The following is a 9,586-nucleotide window of genomic DNA, read 5'->3' on the forward strand; positions in this document are numbered from 1 at the left end:
TGAACTGCAAGCTCTAGTAATGAAGGTCAAGGAGCACAGTGAAAACATGGTACTACAATTAAACATAAAGAAGACTAAATTAATGACAACGGGTACAGCAACCAGCCTCAGAACTGACAATGAAGACATTGAAGTGGATAGCTTGTGCCTTTTAGGATCGACCGTCAACAGTAAAGTATCCAGCAGTCAAGAAATATGCCACAGACTAGCACTTGGTAGGGTTGCAATGAAGGCCTTGGAAAGGATATTTAGATGTCGTGACGTGTCTATACCTACAAAGATCAGAATCGTTAGGACAATGGTTTTCCTCGTGACACACTATGGATGCGAAAGCTGGACCTTGAAAAAGCAAGATAGAAAAAGCGTTGACGCTTTTGAACTTTGGTGCTGGAGGTGCTTTTGAGGATATCATGGACAGCCAGGGAAACAAACAAATGGATCCTAGAACAAATCAATCCAGAATTTTCACTCGAGGCAAAATGACCAGGCTCAAACTATCATACTTCGGATACATTATGCGAAGATCCAGCCCTCTTGAGAAGTCTATAATGCTGGGGGAAGTTGAAGGAAAGAGAAGAGGGCAACCAGTAGCAAAGTGGATAGACTTGATTACGACAGCAGTGAATGCAGCACTGAGAGACCTTAAAGGCCACCTGAAGACAAATCATCCTGGAGAAAATCTATCCATGTGGTCGCTAAGAATTGACACCGACTTGACAGCACTTAATCAATCAGTCACTGAAGACTAAGAGGGATCAGGATGGTGTCTCTCTTCTTGGGGAATAAAGTTCTGCCGAGAAGATTCTTGTACCTACAAACACCTTTTTATTTCATTCATTCAGTGTCCATACCACCCTTCCTAAAGTGGCTCAGGGCAGTTTGCATTAAAATCAAACACACACAATGAAACAATTAAAAAACAACCATGTATTATATGTACTTTAAGACTGTACTGCAGGGAGGGTTGCCAACATTCTGTTGCCCAAATAAGGGACACAAGTTGAAGGGGGAGCATCTTGGGGGACACTTCAGGGGCAGGGGCATTCATGCAACCCCAGTGCAAGACAGGACATTCCCCACCCAGACTGGCACCACCACTGGCCCAGGCTGTGCCCCCCCCAGCTCGAGTGGGGCCACATGGTGGCGGAGGCGGAGACAGCAACGGTGGCAGATAATCATGACATTTTTTAGAGTCCCATCCCCCTTCCATCGCTGTAACCAATGACATTCCACCGCCCGCCCCCAGCTGAGACTATACCCTAATAGATGAGTAGTGCACAGAGCGTGGCTGGCGCTGCTGTCGGAACCAGGAGGAAGGACCTTTGCATGCTGAAGGTGGAGGGAGACTCCTCCCTGACACCTAGGAGAGCTGCTGCCAATCAGTGTAGACAAGGCGGAGCTCGCTGGACCAGTGGTCGGACTTTCTAGAAGGCAGCTTCCCACGTGACATGTCTGCTTCTATGTTAACTCCCCCAGGGAGATTTGTTGCTGCATATTTTACTTGTACAGCCCCACATAGGCTTTGGTCCAAGTTCCACCTGCCCACCAAGCAGCCTGGGAGGGAGCACGGAAGGTGGAAGCCACGTTGGCTGCCACTGCCGCCCACCAAATGTGGAGGAAAGTGTGTCTCAGATGGGACAAGCACTTCCCCCAAAAAATTATGGGATGTCCCGGCTCGCCCAGGGCTGTCGGCAACCCTAACTTCAGGCTCTCTCAAGCCTGAGGCTCCAGATGTTGTTGGACTACAACTCCCATCATCACCGGCCACAACAGCCAAAAGTCAAAGGGATGATGGGAGTTGGGCCTTCAGATGCTGCCGAAGTACAAGCGAGAGAACTCTGTCTCCATTTCTGAGAAAGATAGACAGCTCTCTCGGCCTGGAGCTGCTTTGGTGATGGAAGAGGAAGACTCTGCTGGCCCCAGAGCAGCTAGAGGTCCTGAGGTTGGGAACTCTGTGGAATGTCTTAGGAGAGGATGTCACCAGCTCAGATGCACAGCGCCAGCGCTTCAGAGAGTTCTGCTAGCAGGAATCCAAGCGGTCCTGAGAGGTTTGCAGCCAACTCCACAACCTTTGCAATCAGTGGCTGAAGCCAGAAAGACACACAAAAGCCCAGATCCTGCACCTGGTGATCCTGGAGCAGTCCCTGAGTGTCCAGCCCTCAGAGATGGAGAGCTGGGTTAGGGAATGTGGTGTGGAGACAGTGCCCAGGTGGTGGCCCTGGCAGGAGATTTCCTTTTTAGCCAAGCAAAAAGCAAAAAGAGAAGCAGGTGGGAGTGTTTGTTTTATCCTGAAATTTTCTAGGGCAAAAAATGAACATGGTAGTGGCCCTAGAAATCCCCTCTGATAGCCCTTTCTTTTGTGGTGGTTGGGAACATTCCAGGAAGGGCTGTCCCAGGCTCCCCGCTTCTGACTGCAGGATACATACTTACACCTCAGGGAATAGCTAACCTAGGGTTGCCAGGTCCAGGTGGTGAAAACAGTCAAATCCGTCACCAAAAAAGTGGAAATAGTTGGTGCTGTTCACCAAAACAAGTATCCAAAAAGTCTCCATTTTGCATTTAAAAATTGCATCCATTTGACATATGCTACTTGGCACAATAGATGCATGCTTTGCTAAAAACAGGATCATTTGAGAATAAATACAACTCACACACCTCTTTCCCCACACAGTTCAAAAAACACCAGCCTTTCTCTGACTGGATCACAGAATCCTATGGGACAAACGGTGCACTTTCTTTTCATTTCCAAGGGGGAGAGAAACCATCACAGAACCCTTTCCAGACAGTTCAAACACCAGTAACATCACAGAATCCCATGGGGCAAATGGGGCATTTTAACTTCTGGGGGGGGGAACACACCCCTTCTCCTCAATTGAACATGAGCCTCCCCTCCACAGTGGTGCATAGAGGGGAAGCATGACCTGGAGGAAGCTCTCTGGCTGCAGAGACACAGGACACAGTCAGAAGAAGTCATCCCTCCTTAGGGCCCCTGGGCCCCACTGAGAAAAACCAGGAGGCAGGCTGCTTCAAAACACACGTGGCTAGGTAAATGGGATGGGAGTTGCCCGCACAGCAGCAGCAGCAGCATACAAATGAGCTCCTCCTGCTGCTACACAGCAAATGTCACACATGAGTAAGTCCATTGCTTCCAATGGGCCTACTCACAGGTACAACCACTGAGTGATTTGAGCCACTTGGCACTTGCAGCAGGATTGCTAGAACTCCGGAAACTCTCTCCAAGCACAAAAATAGTTGCAGCAGGCAGTGGCACATTTAGGCATGTACTACGGGTCAGCGGTCTGCAGCCTCATGCCTCCTGGGGAGCCTCCAAATGTTCGAGGGGGGGCTCCCCAGAGTCCTGATGCCCTGCCGCTATTTCCCCTTTGCCACCACCGCTCACCTACTCCACTGTTGGGGGTTGTTAATTTTTACCCCCAGTAGGTAAACAGCAGAGCACTAAGGAATGAGCACACACTCCTTACAGAGTGGGTAGCAGAGGATGGTTCCATTGTTGCAGCAATTTAGAGAAAACACATTGAGATCCTTGTAGAACTAAATACTAAGTATTTATTGGTTAAGTACACTTGGATAGGAAAGACCTAAACCTAATCTAAAGGACTACATAATGAATAGGTAAGAAGAGAGAGAGATGTTTCCATCTTCTCTCTAGGAGGAAAGGAAGGATTGTGACTCAGCACAGTGATATAATTGATTATAATTGCGGAAGAGTCAGATCAGAGGTCATAGAGTAGAGACAGGACAGGTAGAACAATTAGGGAGACCCTTACTCACTATCTCTACTCCCAATGCCCCTAGTAGTCATTAGGATAGTTGGTGCAAAAGGTTGATGCACTGGAGCCCCTGGTGGTGCAGTGGTAAAACTGCCGCCCTGTAACCAGAAGGTTACAAGTTCGATCCTGACCAGGGGCTCAAGGTTGACTCAGCCTTTCATCCTTCCGAGGTCGGTAAAATGAGTACCCAGAATGTTGGGGGCAATATGCTAAATCATTGTAAACCGCTTAGAGAGCTTCCAGCTATAGAGCGGTATATAAATGTAAGTGCTATTGCTATTGCTATTGCTAACTCCATCTCCAACATCCACTCCACTCACCCACCCACCCCCCACCAGCAGCAGTCTCAAGCGGGCCTCCTTGGGCCTGCAGACCAGCCTCCTTTGCACACATGCGCAGTAGGAGTTATGGAGTGTTGCATCCTGTGATGTCACAGGATGTGACACTCCACAACTCCTACCGCACACACGCACGCAAACAGAGGCAGGTCAAGGCCCGCCTGCACCTGCTGTTGCCAGGGGGTGAGTGGAGTGGTGTGGAACAGAGCAGGCGAGGGGCAGTGAAGGGGAAATAGTGGTGGGGGCTGGGCAGCAGCAGTGGGACCCAGGCAGCAGCAGCGCCAGCAGGAATCAATCAATCAGGGGGGCTCTCTTACCACGGGGGGGGGGAGCCGCCAAAGCACTTCAGCCTAAGGTCTGGGCGCCAAAAATATCTAGTTGCACCCCTGGCAGCAGGGGGTTTAAAATAGCTTCAAATGGGGGGCAAAGGTCCACACCTGGGAACCCTAGCTAACACAGTATATTAAAACAGCTGTAAAATTAGTAAAAACAAATCAAGACAAAAAGACAGCAGCCAGAGTTAACTGAGCCACAGGAACTACCACTAGGGATGTGCCACTTCTGGCCTGCGAAGTACTGGGGCGGCAAGGAGGTACGCTGCTGCCCCAGTGGGACTGTTTTTGAGAAAGGGGGGGCAGGAAAGAGCACCCTCCCCAGTCCTTAAAGTTATCCCCCCCCCTCAAACTGGCAAGTCAGTCTTTCACAGAGTATCTTCTGTGCCTGATGGGAGAACATATAGACTGAAAGAAACATGACATTTTCCAGAACATACATTCCATTGGTTTTACTGAAATGAAATAAAGCAGTTTATTCTTGTATCAAATATTTTACACAAGCAATAACAGATACGATGAATATTTATATACTGCTTTTCAACATAAGTTCCCAAAGCGGTTTACATAGATATCGATAAATAAATAAAATGGCTCTCTGTCCCCAAAGGGCTCACAATCTAAAAAAGAAATATAAACTAGCAACAGCTGGAGGGATTCTGTGCTGGGGATGGATAGGGCCAGTTGCTCTCCACCTGCTAAATAAAGAGAATCACCACTTTTTAAAAGGTGCCTCTAGATGAAGACAGAAAGAAAAAGCTGAGAAACAATAGTTTCCCCCTATATTTACATATGGCTTTTCAACAAATGCTCAAAGCAGGTTACATAGAAAGTAATTAAGAAGCTGTCCTTGTTTGTACATCGCCCTGAGTCTGTGGATTGAGAGGTATATTAAATATCTTAATACATACATACATACTGTACATACATACATACATAAAATGGATCCCTGTCCCCAAAGGGGTCATCATCTAAAAAGAAACATAAGATGGACGCCAGCAACAGTCACTGGCTGAAGTAGCTCTACCCCTGCTAAATAAAACAATAAGCATTTATCCAACTGTGTAATTAATCCATCATCTTTTATTACTGGGAAGATTTCCCGGCAACAGCAGTATTAAAGAAAACATCTGGCACACTGGCTGATTTTCAGCCAAACTGGATTATGTCAAAGTCGTTTGGCTTTAAAAAAATTGGTTTGGCTACTTGGCTTATTTCCAGCCTTTTAATTAGGCTTATCTCTGGCTTCTTTTGGCTTTCTTTCGGATTTTAAATCTGCCAAGCAAATGGCCCTTTCCAGCCTCTCCAAGGAGGAGAGATCCAAGAATATAAGGGGGTGCCTGCAGGAGCTGCACTTGCTGCCCATCTGCTGGGGGTGGGTGGGCTTGGGCAACTCCTCCTTGTCTTGCCGGGGGAAGAGACGGCATCATGCAAAAGCCGGCCCCTGGGGAGCAAAGGCAGCAGCAATAAGGAAGCCTCCGCCGCACCCTCCAGTAAGCCCCCAAACTTGTGCTCCGCTCTTGTTTCGTAGGCTGAAAGAGGGAACTGGAGCAAAGAGGCTGGTGAAGGGTTAAAGAGAGAGAGTGAAGACTCCTAAAGAGGTCTGGGAGAGGGCTTGCACTCGATCCTCTCCACCTTTTCCTTCCACCTCTGAAGGAGCCTTTGCTCCAACGCCCCCAGAATCAGCCGCATCCGAGGACCTGGCGAGTGCAAAGTAGGCGTGGGAGGCTTGGGAGTCCCAGGGTGGGGGGAGGGGGCGCTTTCTCCAAAGAGGGAGGAGCAGTGAAAATCGGGTCTCCCCTCCCACTGCTCTGTTTTTGCCTTCAGGATTCCTGTCCCCCCCACCCCCTTTGTTAATGTAGCCAACAAGTAGAGGCAGGGAAGCTATAAAAGGAAAGAAGAATTCCCTCAGAAAATTAAGGTCCTGCCCAAATGAAGAGAACAGAGACAAACATAAATGCTGGCAAAAGAAATCCAAAGAGACAATGAGGGATGCAAAAAGAAATTTTGAGGAGCATATAGCTAGAAGTGTCAAGAGGAATAACAAAAACTTCTTCTTTAAAGATATCAGAAGGAGAAAACCTGCCAGGGAAACGGTTGGACCCTTAAATGATGAGGGCATGAAAGGGATTATTGAGGATAAGGAGATTGCAGAGAAGTTTTAAACTGTCTTGGAAAACTAAAAATCAACAAATCGCCAGGGCCAGATGGCATCCACCCAAGAGTTCTGAAGGAATTCAGATGTGAAATTGCAGATATAGCAAAAATATGAAACTTGTCCCTACAATCAGACTCTATTCCAGAGGACTGGAAAGTAGCTAATATAACTTCTGTTTTCAAAAAGGGCTCTGGGGGGGTCCAGGAAATTACAGGCCAGTTAGCTTAACTTCTGTGCTGGTAATTTGATGGAAAGCATACTTAAGGACAAAATTGTTAAACATAGAAGAACAGGCCTTGCTGAAGGAGAACCAGCATGGCTTATGCGAAGGCAAGACTTGCCTCAAAAAAACTTTGTGAGTTATATGAGAGTGTCAGTAGGCATGTGGATAAAAGTGATGTGATTGACATTGTATACTTGGACTTCCAAAAAGCATTTGACAAAGTTCCCCACTAAAAGTTCTTACATAAACTTAGCAGTCATGGGATAAGGGGACAAGTTCATGTGTAGATTTGGTAACTGTTTGAAGGACAGGAAACAAAGGGTAGGAATAAATGGACAGTTTTCACAATGGAGAGAAGTAAGAAGTAGGGTCTCTCAACGATCTATACCGTGACCAGTGTTTTTTAACTTGTTCATAAATGATCTAGAGTTTGGAATAACCCGCAAAGTGGACAATTTTGTAGATGACATTAAACGATTTAGGGTAGTGAAATCCAAAACAGATTGTGAGGAAGTCCAAAAGGATCTCTCTAAACTGGGTAAGTGGTCGACAAAATAACAAATGTGGTTCAATGTAAGCAAGTGTAGCTTGTTGGGACAAAAACCCACATAGTCATGGAAGGGGTCTAAGGTGTCAGTGACTGACCAGGAGAGAGATATTGGGGTTGTGGTGGACAGCTCCTTGAAAGTATTGACTCAATGTGCAGCAGCTGTGAAAAAGGCCAGTTCCATGCTAGGGATCATTAAGAAGGAGATTGAAACCGCTTTAAGAGAGGTTTGGATAACTTTATGGAGGAGAGGTCTATCATTGGCTACTAGTTGGAGGGCTAAAGGCCACCTCCATCCTCAAAGGCAGAATGCCTCTGAGTACCAGTTGCAGGGGAGTAACAGCAGGAGAGAGGGCATGCCCTCAACTCCTGCCTGTGGCTTCCAGTGGCATCTGGTGGGCCACTGTGTGAAACAGGATGCTGCACTAGATGAGCCTTGGGCCTGATCCAGCAGGGCTGTTCTTAAAATAAAATGTTCTTAAAATAAAAATGCTAATATGATAATGCCCTTATACAGATCTATGGTACAGCCACATTTGGAGTACTGTGTGCAGTTCTGGTCACTGTATCTTAAGAAGGACATTGTAGAACTGGAAAAGGTACAGAAGAGGGCAGCCAAGATGATTAGGGACCTGGAGTATTTTCTTTATGAGGCAAGGCTACAGCAACCGAGGCCTTTTTGTTTGGATAAGAGGCAATTATTGGGAGACATGATAAAGGTGTATAAAAAATGGAGTATAGAGAAGACAGAGATACATTTTTCTCCCTCTCTTACATCACTAGAACCAAGGGTCATCCCCTGAAATTGAAGGCCAGGAAATTTAGGACTGAAAAAAGGAAGTACTTTTTCACTCAACATATAATCTATGGAATTCTCTGCCACTGGATGTGATAATGGTCACTACTTGGATGGCTTTAAAAGGGGCTTAGACAAATTCACAGAGGGATCATGGAGGTTTAGTTATGGCTACTAGTCTGGTGGCTATCGGTCACCTCCACTCTCTGAGGAAAGATGCCTCTAAATACCAGTTGCAGGGGAATAAGAGCAAGAGAGAAGAAACCATCAGCTTTTACCTGTGGACCAGGTAATCTGGTGGGCTACTATGTGAAGCAGGATGCTGGACTAGATAGGCCTTTGGCCTGATCCAGCAGAGCTGTTATTATGTCTTTCTCCAGCCTCAGTGTGAGTACTCAGCTCACTCCCGAACAAATTAGAGGTGGGAAAATGAACCAGTCAATGCACTGTGAACAGTGTTGTCATTGAGGATGATCATTTCAGTGTATTTGGAATGGGCTGGATCCTGTACCCTGATGTTCAAAATAAAAATAAATAAAGCTGAAAAGACAACAAGCCTTCTTGCTGGCAGAGTTCAGCCATCTGTTGAGGGGGATTTTGTACAGTTTATTTGTTTAATTTTATATATTGCTCTTTGTCAGTGACCTTCAGGGTGGTGTACAACATAACTTAAAGTCATAAATGTTTATAAAAACAGTAGCCATGGGACTTCAGTCTAAGCTGGTGACTAGGGAGGATGTGCTGTGCGTGAGCTCCTGCCTGGTGCTGAATGCCAGCTCTGATTTCACAGCCCCTTATTTATACCACATTTCATTAAAACAATCCCAAGGCTGTTCACACAAAAATTAAAAACAAGACTATAAAAATGACACAAGTAAGATATTAAGTTAAAATATAAATCTGACTAAAAATATTTAAAATGCAGCATAAGAACTGCACAAAATACAAAGAAGCAGCAGTAGAGACAATCATATAAAAGCCTAGGTAAAAAGCCAATATTCCCAAGTGCATGGCAGCCGAGCCTCCCTCATTGTCGGCACCCGGAGCAGAGCCCTCTCAGACGACCTTGTCAAGTGGGCAGCAAACCCTGGGAGCAGGCGGTCCCTCAGGTATCCTGGGCCCAAACCATTAAAGGCTTTAAAGGTCAAAATCAGCACCTTGAATTGGACCCGGAAACAAACTGGTAGCCAGTGCAGCTTTTTCAAAATGGGTGTGATGTGATCCCAGCAGGCAGCTCCAGATAAAACCCTAGCTGCCGCATTTTGCACTAGCTGCAGTTTCCGAATATTCTTCAAGGGCAGCCCCATGTAGAGCGTAAGGAGATGTCCATACGCAGAGGGTTTTAGAGTGTGGGAGAGCAAAGGTTGTCATGGTAACAACATATGTCATGTTTAGAATGGA

The sequence above is a fragment of the Hemicordylus capensis genome, chromosome 2 (genome assembly GCF_027244095.1).
Source record: "Hemicordylus capensis ecotype Gifberg chromosome 2, rHemCap1.1.pri, whole genome shotgun sequence".
Classification (NCBI taxonomy): Eukaryota; Metazoa; Chordata; class Lepidosauria; order Squamata; family Cordylidae; genus Hemicordylus; species Hemicordylus capensis.